Source organism: Protopterus annectens, chromosome 4.part1 (assembly GCF_019279795.1).
Source record: "Protopterus annectens isolate FY-2018-M chromosome 4.part1, PAN1.0, whole genome shotgun sequence".
In the NCBI taxonomy this organism is placed as follows: domain Eukaryota; kingdom Metazoa; phylum Chordata; order Ceratodontiformes; family Protopteridae; genus Protopterus; species Protopterus annectens.
Window position 1 is genome coordinate 1728583 of NC_056734.1, and position 25617 is coordinate 1754199.

Consider the following 25617-nt stretch of genomic DNA (forward strand, 5'->3'; position numbering starts at 1 on the left):
AAACCCTGGACTACAGGAAGCAGGCTACTAAAGGGAATCAAACCCTGGACTACAGGAAGCAGGCTACTAAAGGGAATCAAACCCTGGACTACAGGAAGCAGGCTACTAAAGGGAATCAAACCCTGGACTACAGGAAGCAGGCTACTAAAGGGAATCAAACCCTGGACTACAGGAAGCAGGCTACTAAAGGGAATCAAACCCTGGACTACAGGAAGCAGGCTACTAAAGGGGATCAAACCCTGGACTACAGGAAGCAGGCTACTAAAGGGAATCAAACCCTGGACTACAGGAAGCAGGCTACTAAAGGGAATCAAACCCTGGACTACAGGAAGCAGGCTACTAAAGGGAATCAAACCCTGGTCTACAGGAAGCAGGCTACTAAAGGGAATCAAACCCTGGACTACAGGAAGCAGGCTACTAAAGGGAATCAAACCCTGGACTACAGGAAGCAGGCTACTAAAGGGAATCAAACCCTGGTCTACAGGAAGCAGGCTACTAAAGGGAATCAAACCCTGGACTACAGGAAGCAGGCTACTAAAGGGAATCAAACCCTGGACTACAGGAAGCAGGCTACTAAAGGGAATCAAACCCTGGTCTACAGGAAGCAGGCTACTAAAGGGAATCAAACCCTGGTCTACAGGAAGCAGGCTACTAAAGGTTCACAACAGTAATCCTCTGTGCTAACAGACAGGCTACAAAAATGAAATAAAATCCTGGATATGAACCAAGAGCATCTCAACCCCCAAAGTGAGAAATGAGCCCCTAGACTAATAAGCCAGCCATACCTAAGTGACAGACCAAGGCGGGGATTTATGAAGGTACCATGACATGTATGCCTACACATACATGTCACTGTATGTTTCTGGAATTCAGCAACCACAATAACATGGTGCCACATGGTGCTCTAACATGAAGACATGCAGCACCATGGATGGTTGGCCCTGTGGCCATGATGAATGCTAGTGAGGCAGTACAAGGGAAGATACATATGCAAATTAGCCATGTGTGCTCTCTCCTCCTGAACCACTTCTAGGAAGGCATTTACATGCGCAGCAATTCAAGAAATTGCTCAGCAGTGTAGATTAGCATGGTCAGCCCCATCATGATGAGGTATTGAACATGGTCAAAAGGAAACCTCTAGACACTAGGGATAGTACATGAGAATGAGAATGGGGGGGTCATTAGACACTAGAGTTATAAATCACTATAATGCTATAATGTCATCAGCAGCCATGTGGGGACTGGATAGGGTGGGGGAAACCCTTGACACCAGGGATGCTTCATGGCTCAAAAGGCTATACACAGATCCCCATGGAGAAGGCTGTAAGAGACTGAATACAGACAGAGGGCTGCCCATCTGTCCTGATAGCTAAGATTCTTGAGGCCACTGTTCTTTTTATTTCATAACCACTGAGTTCTCTCAAGTTGACTAATATGTTTAAAGAAATGCAGGACAAAAGAGGCATTATATTCAGTAATGCAGGATTGTACACTTGCATGGTATGGGAAAATGTTTTGCTTACGAAAATTAATTTTACAATATTTTTTTCACATTTAATTTGATATTGTTGTCCTTGCACCAATTGTTAAAATGGTTTAATTCATGCTGTAGCAACTGTAAGTCAGCAGAATGAATATAAACTCCCACTTTGCAGTAATCTGTAAACTTAGATAACCATAGGTCAGGAGTATTGGCCTAAAGGTCTGAGAAATAGATGCCAAATATTAAAGGTCTCAGCACTGATCCCCGTGGTACACCAGTCGTAACTTTTTTACTTTAAAAAGTGGCACCTGCTACTCCAGCCACAAGTTCAGTCATACAACCAGTTAGCTATCCACTGTGCAACATAAGGATTTATATTTAGATTTAAGAGTTTGTCAAGAATGCATGCAGACAGTGTCAAAAGCTTCAGCCTGGTTCAGATGTCCTGTATGTACTGTGTAACACTATCCGCTGTTTCAGTGACTTTTTCAAAGAAATTGGTAAAGTTAAAGAGGCAGGACCTTCCTTTTGACAAAGCTGAATTGATAAGAGTCCAGGGTTAACAGATCTCCAGTGTTCAGATTAATAAGATCTCAGATAATTAATTCCACAGCTTTACATATGACTCTAGTGAGACTGAAATGTTCATAGGTAAGTACTAGGCTAGCTGCTATTGTAGACCATTTTAAGCCTAATAGTCCCCTTTAGTGAGAATCAAACCCTGTACCTCTTGTTTGTGAGGTAAGCACCTTAACCATTATGCCATCCCCCACACTATGCCACCCGCCCACAAATATACTGTTCTGATGTTTCCTTAATTTTGTTGTCTTGCAACATGAACGTATGTTCCTCATACATCAGTATATTCACACAAACAGCACCGTCTCTGGACTTGAGCCCCAGGACAACATGGCATTCACAACACACATTTAATATTATTATCAGTATGGGGCAAAGACACATACTTTGGGTCTGTAGTTACCAGGGTCTGTGGCTGGGCAACCTCCGTGTAATGGCAATATAATGACTGTTTTCAGCACTATATCCAGTGGTGAGGCTTAGATAAAAGAGCTTAATTTAGGGTCCAGATTGGTCATATTTAGTACTGATAATCAGGCAACATGGTGTGTTATCTGGTCCCATGGATGAGATGTTCTTCACTTTTGAGAGGACTGACAAAACCTATTCCATCACAATTAAAGGGGATAGCTATGAAAGCAGAATCTGTGGAATTGTATTTATTTTTTTTAGTGGCTATTTTAAGCATGATCACATTCAGCTTTGAGATTCTTACTTGTTCCCTTAAACTCTTTACTAGTTTACATTAAGTATGGAGTCTTATATGCATTAAGTAATTTCTTTCTCTTTTTATTTGATCTATTTATGCATTCATTCCACCATAGTGGTTATTTTTACATTTCTCATTACATTTGGTGTGGATAAGGACTGTAAGATGATGCACATGGAGTTGTGCAAGAAGTGGCCATATTTGTAAGGATAAGCTCAGAACCCTGCCAAGCAAAATGTAGTCAATGCCCTGGCAGTAGCTGGTCAATCAAAAACAGGCAAGCTAATCCTTCATTGGAATCCAAGCTCGGGGAGCTGTCATATGGAGGATTCTGCTCTAACCAAAGGCTTGAACACTGCAGACCCAGCCCTAGGAAGTAGACAAAATCATTGCAGTGCACTAAATTAGTAGGAATCTAGATTGAAAAGGGTTCTGTAGTCTTCCCCTCCTTCTCTAGAGTCTTTTTGTCTTCAGAGCATCCCAACACAAAAATACACTGAATTGATACAGAGAAGGCTCTCTTGCTTCCGAGTAAGTAAAAAAGGGTCTTACTTATTGTTACTGGGATATGCAAGAGTTGTGGTCATTATGTAACTGTATAAAACTAGCAGTGTAGGAGTTGTGGAGGTATATGGACACACCATCAATGGTTAGAGTCGTACTCTCAGTAGGGGATCTGAATTTGTGAAGAATATTTAAGCCTCATAGGGAAGGTATGTTATCATTGCACTAGAATACTGTTTCAGTAATGAAACAGCACATATATCTACCTGTGCAAGGTTTAGGAAGGCTTCTAAGGATGGCAGTTTTTTATTTAGGCTTTTACCATTGAGCAAAATCACCCTTATACTGTTCTGGTTTGGTTTGGGTAGGTTGGTAGATGAAGCAGGTTTAAATTGCCTAAAAAAGCTTTCTGGTAGAAAAGGTCCTGGCAAATATTCAAAAGCTGCACGATGAAAGGTGCAGGTAATCCTGGCTAAGCCAATTGTTGAAGTTAATTATGTTTTGCTAATAATGAGGCATCATTCCTGGTGAAGATATAATGCTGCTGAAGCCTGGTTCTATAGTTGCCTAGGCTGTACACATTGAAAGATCTATCATGTCTGTCTTTATATAACCCAGGCATGTGCGTGTCTGAAGTAATTCAGACCCGCATGGACAATGACTAAGTCATGGGTGCATTTGGGGCAAAGGGATTTGACAGCACTCATCTCCTGGCATACCTAGATTCCTGAAAGACAGCTCATTGTCTCCCTTTCTTTGTCAAGAGTGGAGTATCTGTATTCCTCACTACGGAGTCACCAGTGATGAGGACATTCCCTTTTGTTTTGGCTGGAGCATGATGCCTTAAGGGCTCAGATGGGCTGCTTTGAGCAGGCGTTCTGACAAGTGGAGATAATGAGACTGCAGTACGATGCTGAGGAGTTTGTGAGTTGAGCTTTTGCCTCAGAAGTCTTTGAGGTTTGGAAACAGACTTCTTAAGTATCTCAGCATAAGGAGTGTTGTGTTTAAGAGACTGGAATGCAGGTTGATGTGGACACTAATAACTTCCTTGGTGTAGTGTCTCTGTTTGGATGAGAGACTACCTTCTATCGTAAGAGGTGGATGTGGACACTAATAACTTCCTGGGTGCTGTGTCTATGTTTGGATGAGAGACTAACCTCTACTGTAAGAGGTGGATGTAGAAACTACTGATTTCCTGTGTGCTGTGTCTATGTTTGGATGAGAGACTAACTTCTATCATAAAAGATGGATGTGGAAACTAATAACTTCCTGGGTGCCATGTCTATGCTTAGATGAGAGGCTAACCTCCATCATAAGTAGGTATTTACACCTCATACACTGGATGGTAATCAAGGTAGAATAAATGGGTGACAGTGAATATTAAGCAGTTAGAGCTCTATCTCAAGGTACCTACTGGTAACAGACTGGCAACACTGGAGAAGAGGTGTTATGTAGACTCTTGATCTCCGGATAAGGTGTACTGATGGCGTCTGGTGTATATTAAGCTGACTAGGGAATTTACATACATTAGGTTCAGTTAATACCTAGTAGTGGGGTTTGTAGAACATATAAAGTACACGTGAGTTGTACTGCAGTCCCTCCTTATATTAACACAGTTGTATTTTCCACTGCCCATTTAAAATGTGTGCATGTGGGGGTGGGTTGTGGTACTGCAAATAGTGGACAACATGCCACCTGATGCAGCAAAGTCATCTTTAGCTTAGCTATGTGTTGAAGGTTGTAGCTAGATGCAGCACTTTACCCCTTGTCAATGTTGAGGCACTGAATGAGTAACCATGCAACACCAAGTTGGGATTATGGGTACTCTCTGTGAGTGGAAGGGAGAGTCAGGCCACTAAGGTTATGGTCACAGTTTAAGTCCAATGAGCTGTGTCTGTGGAACTCACTGTACCTGGCATCTGTGCAATGTGCAGTGCTGAGAACACCAGTCAAGCAGAAGGCAGAGGTGTGCAGATCGCAGAAATTTAAAGAAATTAGTAATTTAACCAACCATCACCGAAATGTCAGCCATATGGAAGTATAAGCCAGACAATTCAAATCCAGGAAATAAATAAGGAAGGTAAATAGGTAAAGTATTATATTTATGGAAAATCAAAATTCATATGGCAGCATTTGGATAAATATCGTTTTAGAAAACCTGCCTGCCTGAAATATGGCACTACCCCTTTATGAATATATACCCTACTCTAGTGGTGTTATGACATACATAAGATACTGTTAAAGCATATCATTATGGATGTTTCCTACAGTGACTTTTGTTTATAATAAATTATATTTCTGCCATGATTTTTAAAAATCTTCACTGAAATTTACTTTTGCATTTAGCAATAAAATTACTTGTAAACTGTTGTCATTTGTGACTGGTACTGTCAAATACAAGTAAGCAATATTACTTGTTCCTCATTTTTTAATTTTATTCCAAGTTAGAAATGGCAAGTTAATGAAAAATTATAAGAAAACAGAATCTGTTTCTATGTCTAACCAGACATATCACATCTTAAAGACTTATGTCGACTTCTGAGCACTGCATGAAAATCACAGTTGTACCAAGGAAATTCCAATGGATTATGCCAGATTACATTGCTCAGGCTGGATAGATAAAGCTTAGTATTATGACTTTTGAGAGCTGAAGGAAGAAGATAAGAAGGAAACTAAGTATTTACTTCATTGCCAATTACCGCTTAACTCGAAAAGTAGTGTTACTGAAAGGGGAATAAGTAACGCTAGCTCTCTGAATAGAGCAAGTTATATTTTCCTAGGGAGACTCATACATACATACTGTAGCTCTGTGTCAAACGAAGATTGAATATTCAGAAGCACACAGCTTGCTTCATTTGTTTAGAAGCACATTGGTGTGTGCATCTTGGTGCTGTAGCAAAACTAATGTAAAGTTTTTTGGACATGAAAGCAGGGACACTGATCACAGTACAACACGAATGGGGTAATAATTGTATAGTTTAGAAGGCAAGTATGAAAAAATGCTGCAATTTGATTTGTTTACTACGAGAGAGAAAATGCTACTTTGCTTTCAAAACCAGGAACCCTAGAATGCATTAGAAAGACAAAATGATTTTACAATGTCTTTGGAGAATGCAGCCAGTAGTGACAGATTTTGTTTTTTAAGTTAATAGGAAAACGTGTTGCTGTGTAAGGTAATATGCTACTTATTGGTAATCATAATTTATATTTATGTTTATAACTAATGACAATTACTAAGTTTGCATTGGTTTACAGCAGCAGCCTCATACATTTATATACTTTTCACAGAAAATCCCATGGGGTAACAACTATGTACAATCTACATACTTTTCACATAAAATCTCATGAGGTAGCATTAGTTGTTAAAAATAGTTTTAATCAAATTTTGTGCAATCTATATAAAAGACATAAAGCCTTATTTCAGTATTTCGGAAAACAGAATGGAAGGGTTTTAATGTACAATTTCCTAAAAGCTTATCAAAACAGATAAACAGCGAAGTATAGGAAACTTTTAGTTATGTACTTACCATAACTTTGGATGTATGGGATCCATCTCGCCTACATTCATAACAGATGGGTTCGGAGCCGATCCGTCGGCTCCGACTCGGCCACTATACTAGAACGAAGTCTCTCATTGGCTGGGCTACCCCTTATCCCACAATGCACCACGCCAGCTTCCCCAGATCTTGTTTGTTCGCTTTATACATTCATACAGATACAGAAAACACATATACCAATAACTGTAACCAACTAGAGACCTTCCATAGGAGAGGTTAGCAAGATCTAAATTTCCTCCAAATCCAAAAGGTAGGGGGAAGGAGGGTGGGTATGTATGAATGTAGGCGAGATGGATCCCATACATGCAAAGTTATGGTAAGTACATAACTAAAAGATGTAATGGGATTCTATCTCGCCTCATTCATAACAGATGGGACAGCGTCCCTAGCACCTAAAAACCCCGGGTGGCTCATTGGAACACACTCCTGAGAACTGCGGAACCAAATGAAGCTCTGCCTCGGGAAGCCACATCAAGCTTGTAATGAGAAATGAAGGTGTGCGGAGAAGACCAAGTAGCAGCCGCACAAATATCATCTATTGAAACTTTGGAATGAAAAGCTACAGAGGTGGCCATAGCTCTGGTAGAATGAGCTTTGATTGGGAAAGGCAACTCTCTGCCTGACTGGGAATAAATGAAAGAGATGCAATCCTTAATCCATTTAGCAATGGTGGCTTTGGCAACTGGAAGACCCAACCTATTCTCCGCAAAGGACACAAACAGTTAGTCAGATTTTCTAGTCTGAGTGGTCCTAGCCAAGTAAAAATGCAGTTGCCTGTGAACATCCAACTGGTGAAAGGTATATTCTGCTCTACTGGAAAAATTAGGAAAGAAAACTGGAAGCTCCAGAGATTGCTGAATGCATAAAGGGGATGCTACCTTAGGCAAAAAGGATGGATTCAATCTAAGGTAAACTCTGTCTTTGTGAAAGATCAAATACGGAGGGGAAGAACAGAGAGCCTGAAGCTCTGAAACACGCTTAGCAGAAGTAATAGCTACTAAAAAAGCCGTTTTCCACGACAGGAATTTGATATTACAAGTGGCTACCGGCTCAAAGGGATGGGCAGTTAAGGAGGCCAGAACCAAACTTAAGTCCCAAGGGGGCACGGGATGAGCCACAGGAGGCCTGAGGAGCCAGGCTCCCCTAAGAAAGGACTTGCAAAGTCTGTTAGCCATTAAAGAGGGATCTACAGCAACATGAAAATTAGATATAGCCGCCAGTTGAACTTTAAGTGTGGAGACTGAAGAGCCAGAATGAAATAAGGAAGCCAGAAATTCCAAGATCTGCGGAACTGAGGCTGTAAGAGGATCAACACCTCGCTGTTGTGCCCAACAACAAAACCTTTTCCATTTGCTGGAATACAGCTTAACGGTAGACGGCTTATGGGAAGAAGACAAGATATGCATTACTTCCGAAGAAAGAGAGAGATCTCTAACTAAGGATGGAAGTGGAGTAACCAAGCAGCCAGTCGCAGCGACCAGAGGGACGGATGCAGGAGTCCCAATGGATTGGATAACAGATCCGGTACTGGGTCCAGGATCCAAGGGCCCTGTGCCGCATGCTTCTGAAGAAACGGGAACCAAACCTGACGGGGTCAATGTGGGGCGACCAAAATCATGTCGCACCCGACATGAAGAGCCTTCTGAATCACCCTCGGGAGAAGGGGAATCGGAGGGAAGGCATAAAGTAGACCCAGGGGCCAAGTGTGGGCTAAAGCGTCCCTTGGAGACTGTCCCTGAGAGGACGTCAGAGTGAAGAACTCTCTGCACTTTGCATTGTTGGGGCTGGCGAACAAGTCGCAACAAGGGAGACCCCATTTGGCGAAGATCAACGCAGCCACTCTGTTGTTGAGGGACCACTCGTGGGGCAACAGGAGAGTCCTGCTGAGCCTGTCTGCAATCACATTGGCTTTCCCCGGAATGTGCGTGGCTACTAAGAAACGTCGAGAGGCTATGGCCCAGTGCCATACTCTCATGGCCTCCCTGCAAAGGGGGTAGGACCTGGTTCCGCCCTTCTTGTTTATGTGCCAAACTACCGACATGTTGTCGGATAGAATCGCAATAGTACCCTGGGGGAGAGCATGATGAAGTGCTTATAAAACCAGAAGCACTGCTCTCATTTCCAGGACATTGATGTGAAGGTGCGCTTCACAATCCTGCCAAGTGCCTTGGACAGTCCTGTCCAGATAATGACCCCCCCACCCTATCTGGGAGGCGTCCATGGTCACTGTGTCAACAGGAGGCTGAAGAGCGAAAGGACGCCCCTGGTCCAGGTTGGACCGACATAGCCACCAACAGAGATCTCGACGGAAACTCTCCGTAATCAGAATTAGGTGATCCAAGGGAAGTTCTTGGTATGACCACTGAGCCGATAACAGCCATTGCAGCACTCGCATGTGCAGTCTGGCTAACGGTACTAGGAGGATGGTTGCAGCCATTGTACCCAATAACTGAAGAATCTGTCTGGCAGGAACTCGAGATTTGGGTAACAAATTTTGGACCTGAGATTGTAGAACCTGAATTCTCTCTGATGGCAAAAATGCCCGCATACTTTTTATGTCTAACTCTGCGCCTATAAAGGTGATATGCTGAGATGGCCACAGCACAGATTTTTCCCAATTGAAAGAGATTCCTAGCGAGAGACCCAAAGTTACTCTGGCCCTCAACGCTCGAATCAGTAGATGCTTGGAAGTGGCAGTGAGGAGCCAGTCATCGAGATAAGGAAACACTTGGAATCCGAGACTTCTCAAGTGAGCTGTCACTACTGCCAGACATTTGGTAAACACCCTGGGGGCTGTGGTGAGACCAAAGGGCAGTGCACGAAACTGGAAATGACTGGTTCCTAGGCGGAAGCGCAAATGACTCCTGGACTCCTGACATATCAATATGTGATAGTAAGCGTCCTTGAGGTCTATGGAGCACATCCAGACATCCTTCTCCAATAACGGGAGAATGGACTGAAGGGTGACCATCCGGAACTTGGACTTCTTCACAAAACGATTCAAAAGGCTGAGGTCCAAAATGGGCCTTACGTCCCCTGTCTTTTTTTTGGCACCAAAAATAACCTTGAGTAAGTTCCTGATCCGATCTGGTCGGCGGGGATGGGCTGGATGACCCCTTTTTTTAGCAGCTTTGAAAATTCTACGGTTGCCAGATCCCGTTGACTGGGTGGCACGTCCGGGATTCTCCTTGTAGGAGGAGGAGGCTTGAAAAAGGGAATGAGGTAACCTCCGGTTACAATGCGAAGCACCCACTGATCCTTGGTTATTGATTCCCAAGCCTGTGGGTGTTTCGCAAAACGACCCCCGACTGGCTCCGGAGAAGCACAGCCGGGCCACATCCTGGGGACGTTGAGGATAGGAGGAACCACGAAAGGATTCACGGTCTCCAGAGTTACGGGGGCCTCTGCCACCTCTAGGACGGCGTTTTCCTGAGCCCCCCCCCCTGCATCTGGAGGGGGGATCACTCGGTGGAGTAGAGAAGAACTTTTGGGATTTTCTGAACCACATTTTCCCTCCTCTCTGAGCCTTGGGATAAGGTCTAGAGGGAGCGGAAAAACGGGCCCCAACGGCAGTCAAGGTCTTGCCCTCCTGCTCGCACCTAGTAAGAGTGTCCTTCACCTTGGGTCCAAACAAAGAAGACCCATCAAAGGGGGTGTTGGCGAAGAAAGACTTAAAGGCCTCCGCGAATGTACACAAGCGTAACCAGGCCTGTCTCCTAAGAGCCACTCCTGTGCCCACTGCTCTACTCACCCCTTCGGCTGCATAGGAGATGAGCCTCATGGACGAGTTGACAATAGAGTTCAGGGTAGTCATCTGGGCACCTACAGTCTGAGCTAACGCCTCAGGAAGGTTACCCGCAAGGGACTCTCCTAACTCCTTGAGGAGGTCCCTTTGGAGCCTTGTAAAATGACAAAGATAGTTCAGGGACCGCATGGTAAAGGTTGCTGAAGAAAGGGTATGCTTCCCGTACCTATCCATGCTCCTAGAATCCTTATTAGGAGGATGAATAGACGTTGAAGCCTCTGCCACGTCCTGCTGAGTGGCAGATGCCACCACCATAGCATCAACTGCAACACCTTTAGAGAGGAATTCTTTCTGGGGAGGAGCTGAAAGAAACTTATTGGGCCTGGTGGGCACCGGTTCCGCTGTGTCAGGATGCTCCCACACCCTTCGAGAGATTAAGTCCAATAATTCGTTGAAGGGTGGAGACACCCAGGAGGAGGAGGGCTGGGCCCCAAAGGCCTTGAGGAAAACCGCCTCTCTGTCTCAAGATCTCAAGGATATCCAAGAAAGAGACGTCATCCAAGGACGATTTAGGGGACCCTTCCGCATCCTCGAGGTCAGTATCTGAAGTGACGGATTCATCCTGGGAATCGACGTGCTTCCTCTTGCACAGTTTCTTCCTTGAGGGTTCATCCGAAGCAGATTCGGAAGAACCCCCCGGAAGAAGGGAACCCCCCAAGGGGGTATCCTCAGGCCCCAGGGCCCCACTGTCGCAGGAAAGAATGTCTCCGGAGGCACCAGTACCCAGAACTTGGGATGGTGGGGTAGAAACCTGCTGAACCGGCAAAGTCATGGCCAGCGCACTCCTCATGGCCTCAAAGCAGGACCTCCAGAGTCTGCAGAGGGCACTTGCTGAGAGACCACAGAGGTACCCGGAATGCCTGCGGCAGATGCTCCGAGGGGAAGACTGGGCATCGAAGAGGCGAGCTCTACAGTGTTGCCCTTGGCCCCCGCCGAGGAAGACCCGGTACCAAACCCTGACAACGAGGACAGGGTAGGAATGAAAGTCGGAGCAGAGGAACTCCGAGGGGGTCCCAGCTCCGACTGGACGATTCCACTCCGATCCACATGCACCAACTCCAACGGCTCCAAGGGGGTTGGAGGAGGAATCAAATGTATGGGATGTGGAGTGGGCTCCGAAGCCGCGTGGGCTGGAGCCGAGATCATTTTGGTAAAAACTGGGGACTGGAACAGCCTCTGGATAACCCTATCCAAATCCGAATCAGATAGCCTAGAGGATTTGGAGGAAACAGATTGGGGCCGAGAAGACATCTGCCTAGGCTCCGATAAGGCAGGGGATCGGCTCCAAAAGGGATCCAACACTGTCGGAGCAGAGGCTGGACCCGACTGCAGCAGTGTTGGCGCTGAAGGCAGCCTTGGAGCCGAGGGGGAAGAGTCTGAGCCGAAAACCTCCATCGGCTCCGAGATCAATGGAGCCGAGGCAGGTGATTGGCCTCTCGATGCACTAACCTGCGGCTCCGAAACCAATGGAGCCGAGGAGAGAAGCACCGAGGCAGACTCTTCAACCATCGGCTCCGAAGCCATTGGGGCCGAGGAAGAAGAAGTTGAGCCTTGTTTCTTAGTTGTCGGATCCGACGGACTGGTCGGAGCCGACAATCTATGCTTTTTAGACGTCGGTCCCGATGGACTGGTCGGAGCCAACAATCTCTTCTTTTTGGAAGCTGGAGAAGAAGCCAAAGCTTCTTCAAAAGAAGGCTTAACCAGACCCCTGAGTATCAATTTATTTTTCCTCTCCTGGAGAACCCTGGAGGAGAAAGCGTGACATACACTACAAGAATCCTGTAAATGTTTAGGGCCTAGGCAGTACACACAGATAGCATGGCTGTCTGTAATAGACATCTTATAATTACATTTTGTACATTTCTTAAAACCTGACTTTTGCTCCTTAGACATTTTGAAAAGAAAGTCACAATTAACTAGTAATAGCATAAAGGGCAGTAACTAAAGTATGGGCTAAAACCCTCTGACTTAAACAGGCTTAGCAACAGAAAAATAAACAGCAATGGACACTACGTGGGCAAAAGCCCTCTAACTTAAACAGACTTAGCCCAAAACTAACTCTGTCACACCACAACAGGAATAGATGAATATCCAATAAGGGAAAAAAAACCTTAAAACTTAAAAGGGCCTTGTGTAGTCTACAAGAAGCGTGAAAAACAATAAAATTAAATTTTCTCCAAACTGAACACAAACACTCACAAAGCTGTTAAAACAGCTGTTTAATAAGATTCCTGACAGAAACCCTATGTAAAAAAGACCAAAAGGTCAAGAAAATCACTTAGCTCCAGCCAAGTTGAGACCACGTCCGTCTTGAAAAGCGGCAAACGAGATCTGGGAAAGCTGGCGTGGTGCATTGTGGGATAAGGGGTAGCCCAGCCAATGAGAGACTTCGTTCTAGTATAGTGGCCGAGTCAGAGCCGACGGATCGGCTCCGAACCCATCTGTTATAAATGAGGCGAGATAGGATCCCATTACATCCCAGTTTTTTATTCACTGATTGAGTAATTTTCAGAATGTTACCGCAGGTTCCTGTGGTTGATGCTTTAGAATGCTGCATATCTGAGCTACAGATGCTGTGCTGTACCACAACACAGAAGGAACATGTCATTTTTTTATTTTCTACATTTCCCCCTTACTCTGAGTTTTTGTGACCTCAGAGTTGATAAATATGTGTGTGTGTTTATCTACTTATATCTATATCTATGTTTATATATTAATTTCTCCCTCATTCCCCCTCTCTTTATATATATATATATATATATATATATATATATATATATATATATATATATATATATATATATATATATATATCTATGGTACTTACGTATTATCGCAACCAGATGTTCGAGGTCACGAAATTCGCATACCTCAACTGTAACGACTGCATGTAAGACTCAGATGTTATCTTCAAAGTCTTTTCTACTGCTGCCAGTTTACACTGATTAAGTTTCAGGAACACAGTAAGCTGCATACATACACAGGTCGTTTCTATCGATACTTACACAATGTAATCCTATACGAAGTTGCACTACTGCCATTACCAGTTCTCGCAAGCAGCTTCCAAAGCTGGCACAAATCTTCCCTTTTTTGTTTTCTTTCACGTTCACTGCCTAAATCAAACAAGGCTGACCACAACCCCGTTATTTACTGACATTAAAACTCGATGATGATTCAGATATCAGTTTTGGCAAGGAACACTTTAAAAACATGATTCATACATCTGGACACTTGAGAGGTATCAGTGTGCCCAACTACATATATGTTAAAAATGACACAGAATTTAAAACTGGCTGTTACACCCTTTTTACAATGTGGAGAAATCCGTACTTGCACGTTACATTTCTCAAAACGATAGCAGCAATGAGAAATCAAGCATGCGTCTGTAATGCACACAAATCAGGAAGACAATTTTTTAAACTGTTTGTCTTCCTGAAGCTAAGTCAAACTTTCTCGGCACCAGTAAGGACTTTGTATAACCCCTTTCTGTGTTTCATGACCTCGGTACAGTTGAAGTATGCGAATTTCACAACCACGAACATGTGATTGCGATAATACGTAAGTACCACATATATATATATATATATATATATATATATATATATATATATATATATATAAAGAGAGAGAGAGAGAGGAAAAAGTAGTTTTGTTTGTTTTGCAACACAATGGGAATGTAATCTTTTGAGACTATAAATATTTTCATGGTAACCGTCTATATCAGGGTTTCCCAACCCGGGGTATGCGTACCCCAAAGGGTACGTGCTTGGACGGTTAGGGGTACGCAGGAAAAAAATAGTAATGGTGGAAAGTTTGTAAAAGTTCGTTAATATCAAAAAAATCCCACCTTTGGCACTTTCACAGACATAGCGCTTACTTCCCACGAGCGGGAAGTCTGTGTGAAAGTGCCAACGTATTCCCATTATCTATATTCTGGTTCTGTTGTCGCGTGCACAGGAACTGTGAGTAACAAAAACAGCAAGGGAAAGGTAAGAGCAATGCCGAAGCAAAACTAAAACGGGGGGGGGGGTTAGAAGACTGTGCAGTAATGCACACATTTTAAGAAATGCTTGTTTTGAGTCTTTTGACTTTCCTTTCTCACTGCTATTAGTGTCGTCTGTTACGTATCCCTATTAGATATTGCAATTCTGTGGTCATGACAAAAGTGGGACCCATTCACAGAAGTTTAAAACGCTACCTCACCATTGGAGAATGTTGTAACCCTTCATAATACAAACTGTATTTGTGGCACTTCAGTCGTTGTGTTTAGTAGATAATCTTTGAACAACGCAACAGCTCATGGTCTCTGATCTAATGCATTAAGTGCTCTGTAAAAAAATCATTTTTTTAGACGCAATGTAGTTATCATTATTTTTTAGTAGATATCAAAATGACCACTGTTCTTTGGACAATCTGTTAGTACAATTCTCTTTAAATGGTAGATGCATGACAGTAAACTGCTAGCTAATATTTATTAGTGATTTTCCTGCATTCCTGTAACATAAACAAATGTTACATAAATAAATAAAATTCTTAACCATTGAAATTGGGATAATTGTTAAGTCTGCTAGGAAGAGTACAAGAGAATTTATGCTTTATTTCATAAAGAGTGTAGTCATTTTAAGTCGATGTGCTTCTAACTGCGTTTGCATAAATGTTCTCTGACTCTCAGAAGTGTATGTTTATGATGATTTACCTTTACCTTGCTGATTCTCTTGCACAGGTCAAGAAAACTGAAGTGCTGTAAGAGTGTTCACTGTGTTTGATGTTGTGATTCTTGTTGCCTTACTTACTGCTCGTCTAACCAGAATGTTAGATGAAAGACAAACTGTGCTTGCACAGGTACTATTTTACTTACGAGTACCTATTGTTTTTACCTGCAGGTGGTATGCTAATGAGTAAATGACAGTATGGGTAAACACCCACTTCACCTACATGCTGCTGTTGTACAGTTGTTTCAAAAAGTTCTCGGTTAAGCTAAATTACAGTAGGACTGCCTTGCTCTTTTGCTGTGCATTGGCAGGATAAGCACGTGTTGCATTATGTAGACATGCATCGATCTGGCTTGCTGAAGGATATGATTATATACTTCTTGAAATTTACTGGTTGCTCATGGTTCTACCACCAGCTATTTGTTTGGGACAGGCCCTCTTGGAGGATCATAGTGTCTTCTCAGAGTTTATGATGCCATAAACCCTTAACATTAGCTTTGACCTCTGAAAAGTAAATGCCAAAGAGGTGTGGCCCAAGGACTGTACCCTGAAGTACAATTCTAGTGACAGGTCTTTTGGAAGAGGTATAGCTGCCTACCCAAACTTCTTGGGTTCTATTTGTGAGCCAGTTTGCCATCCAGTGAGTTACATAGGGATTGACATGACCCAAGATAGTGGACTAGATACACGTTGGTTTACAAAAATCAATTGAATGGCCCTAGATAGTGGACTACGTATGCATTGGTTTACAAAGTCAATTAACTTCTTCTTCTTTCGGCTTTTCCCAGTTAGGGGTCGCCACAGCGGATCACTGTCTGCTCATGATTGGCAGTGGAGTTTTACGGTGTCAAGTTGCCAGCCCGGCACCCAACCTTCCACAGAAGGCACACACACACTCATGCCTAAGGCCAATTTACTGTGTCCAATCCACCTACAGCATGTCTTTGGGATGTGGGAGGAAACCGGAGAACCTGGAGGAAAATCACCCAACCACAGGGATGACATGCAGACTCCACACAGAAGACACCCCAGCCAAGGATCAAACTGGAGAACCTCTTGCTGTGAAGCAGCAACGCTAACCGCTTGCACCACCGTGGCCACCCCTTACAAAGTCAATTAACACGTGGGAGAAACAGACAAATGCAGGTTTTGAAAAACAGAATTGCACATCTTGTTCCTGGTTGTGATATATTAATGGCAAAAGATCTGTATACTGAAAGACATAATAATGTAGCAAGACTGTTGCATTGAGGATTGTGCAAACATTATAATATTGAAGTAGCTGAAAAACATTGGAAACATGAGCCACAAAGCATTATAGAAAATGATGAGGTTTTATAGCACATGGGATCACCCAATACCAACAGTTCAAAAATAAATGTGAGAAAACCAGACATAGTAGTCCATGAAAAGAAGACAAAAGTAGCATTGTTTATTGAAATTGCTGCACCTAGTGACTACAGTGTCTTATGTACAGAGAGACACAAAATGATAAAATACCAGGATTGCAGGCAGAAATGAGATTAATGTGGAAGAAGGATACCCAGACAGTTTCAATAGTAGTAGAAGCAACAGGTCTTATAAAAAAGAATTTACAATCATACTTAGATATGTTACTGATACATAAAACACTGTATGAACTGCAGAAGGAGTCAATACTGGGCACAATGTAGGTGCTGTGAAGAGTACTTCTGGCTAACATCAACTAATTTCATGAACTTTAATCATACCTTGACTTAGGAATGGGGATAATTTCTGTCATGTATTAGAAACCCAAAAGACTTAGAGTAATTAAAAAAAAAGGATTGACATAGTTGGGAGAGTTTATCTATGATACCTGAGTGTGGGATGGTATTGAACACATTTGCAAAGTCTAGATATGAGGTGTGCACTGTTTTGCCTTCATCCATTGCTTCAGTAACTTTTCCAAAGAAGTTGACTAGGTTAAGCAAATCTGAACTGGGTGAGGTCAAGAGTCTGTGTGTTATCTATATCCTTATACATTTAATTCCATAATGATCCTTTCCATAGCCTTACATATACATGTGTGAGCACACACATATATACACACACACACACACACACACACACACACACACACACACACACACACACACACGCACACACGCACACACGCACACACACACACCTACTATCACACATGCACACACACACACACACACACACACACACACACACACACACACTCTCACACACACACACACACACACACACACACACACACACACACACACACACACACACACACACATTCATGCATTTACATGAGCTATGAGCAACACTGGAAAAAAGACCCAGAACATAACGTTCTTAAAACAGTAGTAGCATTACTGTCTATTTACAGAACTATGTCCAGTCAACAAATGCTTTCCAAAAGATGTTGCATTGTGTGGCAAGTTCTAATGTGTAAATCCTTTACTGATGACTCTCTGACTTTATTATATTCTCTGAGATGTAGAAGTCTGAGAGCTGGCTGCAGTTCGATAATGTACGTGTATGTGCCAGTGAGTTTCTGTATGTGAACTTGTAGACTAAGACAATAGCAGTTCCACATAAAAACAGAGTTTCTTTAACAGTACTCCCTGACTAGTACTTTAAGAAAAAGTACCATAGGAGGATGAGCCCAGATTTCATCAGTAGTACTTTTACACTTCCAAGAGATTCTGCATAACGTTACAAGTTGCCCTTTTCTATGCATGCATTATTTTGCCTGCAAATATGCTAATTATAGTAACCGGTGACCTTCGTGACCTTGAATGTTGCTATTGTTGTGCTTGAGAATACTGAAGTACTTGTATAAATGTATAAATATAGTCTGTATCAAATTTTCATTGTTTTGTATATCTGCTGCTACACATTTAATTTCACATTTATACTTAATGTTGTAGAGATATTAATGGATACATGTTAATTATTAGTAGTAGAATACACAATGTTCATCACATCTTCATTTACTTAGCATTTCTGCATCAGTTATTTAATCTTAAATTAAATAATTTGATAACATGTGTGGTACCTTGCTGTAGCAAGTGTCAAATTAATCAGAAAGGAAAACGAAACAAAATAATGAACATATTAGCAGCATGAAATACCAATTTTCCATTTGCAGAGCTTACTTTGTTCAGTTTCAGAATGCCGTTAGTACTGTTTTGTGAGTACAAGTCCAGGAAGTGAATTAACCATTTCCTTTCACAGTAGTACATATACGCTCAATGTCATCTAAAATCAAGAGTGTGTTAAAAGTGTAGAACAAAAGCTCTACACATGCTATAGCATTAATAAATATGTAAAATGCACTATTACAGTCACAATGAGCTCAGTGACGCAAATGTTTCTGAAGATCTGATTACATAGTTCATAGGTAGGTACTAGGCTATTGGCCCTAGGTCCTATATAAGCCTAGCCAAACAGTACCCTGGCTTTTGCCACCCAAGAAAATTATTTTCCTGTGTCCCTGTCAAGCAGAGCCACAGAAGTGATCCCCGGGGTGAATTTCCTATCTCCCATCCAATCATCAAGACTTTTCTTGAAGAGTGCTAATGAGGAGCTTTGTTTGATATATATAGGTAGTTTGTTCCAGAGTATGGGAAATCTCTGGGACATGAATCTATCCCTCCAGCATGTTCTGTTATTGTGGTGACAAGGTGTAGGTCCCTAGAGATAAATTGGGAATAATATATGTCCCTAGACATATTGGGAATAATGTCAGTAAATTAGGATGATGCTTGCTGCATGAAATAAAAAAAAACAGAGGCTGAGACAAAAAGCCTTTTGCTGCACAAATAACATACACTGACTGCAGGATGAAATATATTACAGGAGATGCAGCAAGTTAATTTCCAGAATTTACTCATTTTACTTTCTTGGGTGTAAATTTAGAACTCCAGAGTAAATGAATTAGGCAATATTTACTTCATGCATCTTTGCAACAAGGAACTTCTTACTCCTTAAAGTTTATCAATGTATGTGATTTGTACATGTATAAGGGGGAGGGGGCAGTTTAAATACTCCAAGGTTATGACATGATAGAGTTGTACCCCAATATGTTAGAGTAATGCAGCCTTACTTTTTTTCTCTCTGAGGATGGAGAAGGTTAACTTAATCAGATTAAGAAGAGTTATTTTCTCACTGAAGGTGTTGATATGGGCACGTGGACTGAAGCTGTGCACATTCAAGGTCGCCAGTTACTATAATTAGCATATTTGCAGGCAAATAATGCATGCATAGAAAAGAGCAACTTGTAACGTTATGCAGAATCTCTTAGAAGTGGCAGAGTATGAAATGCATTGCTGGGCTGTTTGCGGCAGTCACATTACCATACATGCTTATAGTTTGCTGGACTTTAGCTTATGATTCCTTTGAGCTGATCCCACAGTACTGTTGTCTAACATGTTTAACTTCACCATACTCTGCCTTTTATTTCATAGCTCTGACTTCCGGTAGTAGAATCCCTCTATGCCAGTTTCATTACTGCAACTTTCGTTGACAAAAATAACAAAACATTGCAGGTTACTTGGTGAAAGAGAAAAGAGTAGGTTAGATCAGGTCAAATCCTGGTAGTTAAGTAATGTAACTATGACTATAACCAGAAGATTACTGAAAATAGTCTCCCATTGTGAGGTGTTGAGAAATGCAGGACTTCATGTGGTATATCTGACTGGAGTACAACAATGTGCTGTAACTGGTCATTACTTACACTCATTGGGTACGTAGGAGGTACCCTTTGTCTTTGTCACAGGTAAACGTTAGCATCTTAAGAACATTGCTGAATTTGAGACACACATTTTTTTTTATGATAGGAGTACTAGACTGGTATATCCACTTTACACAGTTTATGTAACATTTAATCCACCTATTCAAACTCACAATCAACTTTAAAGTTTTAACAAGAATAGTATGACCAATGACCCCACTCTAATTTCACTGCCCATATAATATGCTTTCTTGCATTGGGCCATAAGAGACTGTTTAGAAAAGGCTTGTCACATTTTTTGGGTGGCACAGTGATGTAGTGGTTAACATTGTCACCTCACAGCAAGAGGTTCTCTGGTTCAATTCTCAGCGGGGGTGCCTTCTGTGTGGAGTCTGCATCTCCTCCCTGTGTTCACATCAGTTGCCTCCCCCATTGTAAGACATGCTTCTGGAGCATTTCTCCCCCGGCCTCTGCTGAAAATGGGCTCTGTCCCAGTCAGACTTTCCCAGTAAACAAATATTAAAATAAATAAATATATTTTTTTTTTTATTCCAGAAAACTGTGCTAATTTTTAAACATGCAAAATCTGAAATATTGTTAAACAGCTAAACATTTAAGAGTGCTTGACATCCAGATGTAGCACTCCTATTTACAAAAGTGTAAATGCCGAAGAAGAAATTGTTCATCTGGGAACTCGATTAACACCAGTTGTTGTTGTTGTGTCTTTCTGCTTTTCCCGGTTATGGGTCGCCACAGCGGAATTCCGGTCTGCTAATGACTGGCAGTAGATTTTTACATGCCGAGTTGCCAGCCCTGAAGCACAACCTTCAACGAAGGTACACCCATTCACGCATGTCTCCACACAGTAGACGCTCTAGCTGAGAATCGAACAGGACGTCTTATTGTGAGGGGACAACGCTACCGCAGCACCACCACAGTTCAATAAATAAGTGACATGACTATACAAGCATGACACTTATGCTCTGGAATTAATGCAAACATTACACTGTATCAACTTCAGCAGCTGGGAAGGTACCATGAGCCTTACTTTACACCAAGGTGGCTTCAAAAAGGGCAAAGCTAATGATGTGTGAATAGTCAGTGTTTGAAATTGACAATGCAAACCCCTATAAGTCCAGCACTGTTTTACAACAGAATTATAAAGAGGTGAGACACTGAATGAGCCTTGCTTAGTATGGACAACATCAGCATATAATGACCATTGCTTTAATTCTTCCCTCAGATAAGGTGGATATTTCAACAAAATTATACATTTCATTTCTTCAGTAGGGATTATTATATAAGGAAAGTTATATGATATTGAACTATTAAACCTATTATAAGTGGGGAATAAATGTGGATATAAACTGGCAGATGTTCTTATAAAGGATGAAATGTAATTGTCACTTTAAATAATTAAAATTGCTAATTGCATTGTAATAAAATTATTATGTAATTATGTAAATTGAGTTGGTTCCATTTGTTTTCTTGGAGTCTGTTAAGCTGAGGTGCCAGAAACTTTTAAGCTTTTTAATGAAAGTTAACTTTTATTCAGTCAACTGTTTATTGTTTAGTCACTGAAGTTAGGCAGGTTCCCAATGACCAAAGCTTTCATCCAAAATAAATAATTTTATGATATAATATCAACAAGATTTTTGGCACATTAAAATCTTTACATAAAGCACCCATTTAAAGTTAATAAAAGCAAGATCCTTAGACAAATGTGTTGATGAATGCAATGCTTCATCACATATCCTACATAAATGTTTGAAAACTGGCTCATGGAATCAATAATTTTTAACTTAAAATTCTTAACTTTTGGCAACATGATGCTCTTCACTGCAGTTAATGCCTCAGAAGTTTGAGCCTGCTGTGGAAGCTTTTATAAACTGCCACCTGTCACTATTTATCACACATGATGTTGTACACTTTGGAGTCATGTCTGGAGTTCGAACATCTTAAAACTGAAACCTAAGGAAACACAATCAAATGATCAATGCTGAATTTTTCAGTGTAAAATTAAATCATATGAAAAACTAAAATATATCTAATACAAGAAGAGGCAAGTTCCCTTGTACCTTTATACCCCCTTATTTAAATATACTAATTCTTCAGTCCTTAACAATGCAGAAAGAGCAAAAGATCATCTACAATGAAAGCCTATCCTGCACCATTGCCCTCGGACTGTGAACATAAATTAAAGATAACTCATCCGCAGCAGCAGTTCAGATTATGACCGCACAAACACGTCAGATGACATAAAACTAAGTTATCATTTGAACAGACTGAAAACCTAAAAAAATATATAATTTGTTTGACAAATCAATTTTTATACATAACTGCTACCTGTACAATCCACTAAGTTGCACATGTGCTTTCTCTTTATTAACTTCCACCTCTCTAAAATCTTAGAATGTATATGTATAACTGTAACTACTGTTTGTGTATAAATATAAATATAAATGTAACTACTCTGTGTTTGACTGGTACTTAGTATAATGCAATGTAAGCAAATGGAGCTTTTCTGCCCGGGCCTCTGCTGAACATGGATATTTCCCAGTTGGACTTTCCCAGTAAACAAAGACAAATAAATAAACAAACAAATAAATAAATAGATAAAATTTTGAAGACTCTCTCATTTCGTTTAAAGAAGCACAAAATCCTTGGATTTCATAGTTGCTGGATAGATTATCAACATTTAGAATGTTGAACTCAGATTACTGGCGCCTTGTCATGATGGCTAGACTTGGAAAACAGCGAGAAGAGGTGTCTCACTTTTTTCACTTCCCCCTCTTCTCCAAGTTTATGCAACTGCATAGTTGATCTTTCTCTCTCTCTCTATCTGTATACATATATATATATATATATATATATATATATATATATATATATAGGTTTACTATCAAAATATTGAAGCAGACTCGGTCGAATGATCGTATCATCAACTCACGTCTGCGAAAAGTCACAATGTCATTTTCCAATATTGTCGAACTACATCCCAAATTGGACCTAGGAACAAGCATTAACATGGGTTGTGATAGAGGTTTGTATTTCGACATATTCGACCTCCGGACTTTGTGCAAAGTGGATTCAACCGAATACACTTCAATTTTATGAAAGTACACCAAATATATATATATATATATATATATATATATATATATATATATATATGGGTTACGTTCAGAAGCTCAAAATACTGAAATCTCGAATGTCAGTATTTCGAGCCCAAGAAGCCTAATCCACATAATAGCGAAAGTTTAGAAGCGCGAAATTCAAAACCTCGAATACAGGAGGTTTTGAATTTCACACTTCTAAAGTTCCGCTACGGTCATGTATTCAGGTAAGTGTATGTGTTAAGGGGTTTGGGTAGGGGCTGTGGTGTGTGTCAGTAAGTTTTGTTGCTGTGATGTGTGTGTGCAAAGAGAAAGTAGCTTGTGTGGTGGTTTTGTCTGTGTTTGTATGTAGTGCAACCTCAGAGTGAGAATATTTAAGTGGGGGGGTGTGGGGCCCCCCCACATGGGGGGGTGCAGGGGGGGCTTGCTTTCATGTAGTAGAGTGATTGTGTGTTTGTGTGGTGGATGGTGTGTGTGTGTGTGTGTGTGTGTGTGTGTGTGTGTGTGTATGTAGTAAAACCGCAAAATTCAAAACTTCTGGCACTCGAGGTTTTAAATTTCGTGGTTTTTAGTTTTCGTTGTTTTGTGGAGTCCACTTCTTGGGCTTGAGATACTGAAATTCGAGATTTCAGTATTTCGAGCTTCTGAAGTGAATCCATATATATATATATATATATATATATATATATATATATATATATATATATACTATATATACTATATATATACATATATGGAGGAAGACAGATTTGTGTGTGTGTGTGTGTGTGTGTGTGTGTGTGTGTGTGTGTGTGTGTGTGTGTGTGTGTGTGTTTTGTGTGTGTGTGTGTGTCAAGTTCAGGGGTGTTGAGGTTTGCCCTCACATTCATTTGGAGGGTTAAGGGAGGCATGCAAGACTGCAAACATTTTCTTTTTTGTGTTTTGTGACCTTGACAGTGTTGCTGTTTTGACTAGTGACTTTCCAATGTTTTAGATGTTTTCGGGGTTAAATAATCGTATGACAATTAAACAAAATATGATTGTTCATAGTGGACCCAATGACTTCATGATATGTTCCCATAAAATTTGGCGATTTAATGCTATTACCTTTAGGAGGCATTTCAACTACTGGAAGCATCGTGGTAGTTGGAAATATGATCTCCCAAACTTGTGAGTCTCTTTTGATATCTATTTTCCTAATAGATCTCGCCTCAAAGTGGTGTCTAATGCATATTATGTTTCCATGGAATACATTTACTAAAAGAACTGGATCTGAACTGCTTCAGTGAAAGATTTAACACTGTCTACTTTACCCAGAAATCATCTGCATTCTCCCTCTTTCTTACTTTTGAGGAAAACAAACACTGAGAGCAATATCAAGGTCAGAATTAGTATATTATTATTAATATATTATTATTAATATATTGTTTACCACTTGTAAGAACAATTGATATGTAGAAACTTTCATTCAGAAATAGTTTTAGAATAAATACTGACTACTGTTATACTGTAATGAACTTCAGACTGAACCAGAAAAATAGTAAATATACTATAACAAATATATAGTGCATGGAGAGCAGTGATTATCCTCCAATATCCAGAAAAAGATGACTCGGTTAAGTGCTTCTATGGTGTGAGGCTCAATTTAACAATTGTTACACACCTGCATCAGTTGTTAAGTCTGGTTATATAACTAGACAGTTAAAACTGCCAGTACTGACCAGCAAATGATAGAAGCAAAATGAAAAAACAGACTTGTTTCTGCTTGCTGTCTGTGATGGTAATGTGTCCCTGACTTTTTGTAATGCAAAAGAATATCTTACACTGTCTTTCTGACAGCACTCACTAAGAGCTTTATCATTTTGAAAGCCTTTTGTAACTAGTAGTACATAGAACAGATAAAGCTCCATGCATTATAAAGGTTTATGTTTAGGTCACTGATCATAACACTTTGTTATGCGTTCTTGACATGGATTGGAAGATTCATCTCGAGAGCAAATTCTTTGCACCCATGTCTTAAACACATAATAAGTCTCTTATGATGGCAATCTGCTCATAATCCTCTACATTATATGTATAAATTTGATTAATCTATTTTCTCTTCCTGCAGCTGAACAAGACATTACTTCCACTGCCTGGCAGTCATTATTCCTTCTTCAAGTTGTACTGCCCTCAGAGCGAGAATAATAAAGGAAGGGGATGGAGAGTGCAGGGAGGCTGTTCCTGCAAACAAACAAACAAAAAATATCTATCTATCTATCTATCTATCTATCTATCTATCTATCTATCTATCTATCTATATTTAACAATAAGAAGGAATAAGGGGTAAATAACATATAACTACTGGTAGAGTTTGGTGTTGTCAGTAAACCAAGTTATATGAAGCATGCCTGAGGACAGATTAAGTTTTATGGTTAATGGGCAACTAAAAATAAGGGCACGCTGAATTTTAGTGACAA

The 25617-nt window shown here is 40.9% G+C and overlaps 1 protein-coding gene across 1 annotated transcript in view; it reads right to left on the bottom strand.

Annotated features, from left to right (window-relative positions):
- PPM1L (protein phosphatase, Mg2+/Mn2+ dependent 1L) overlaps positions 1-25617 on the bottom strand; it is a 1339716-nt gene that overhangs the window by 604706 nt on the left and 709393 nt on the right. The gene's annotated exons all lie outside the window — the stretch shown is intronic.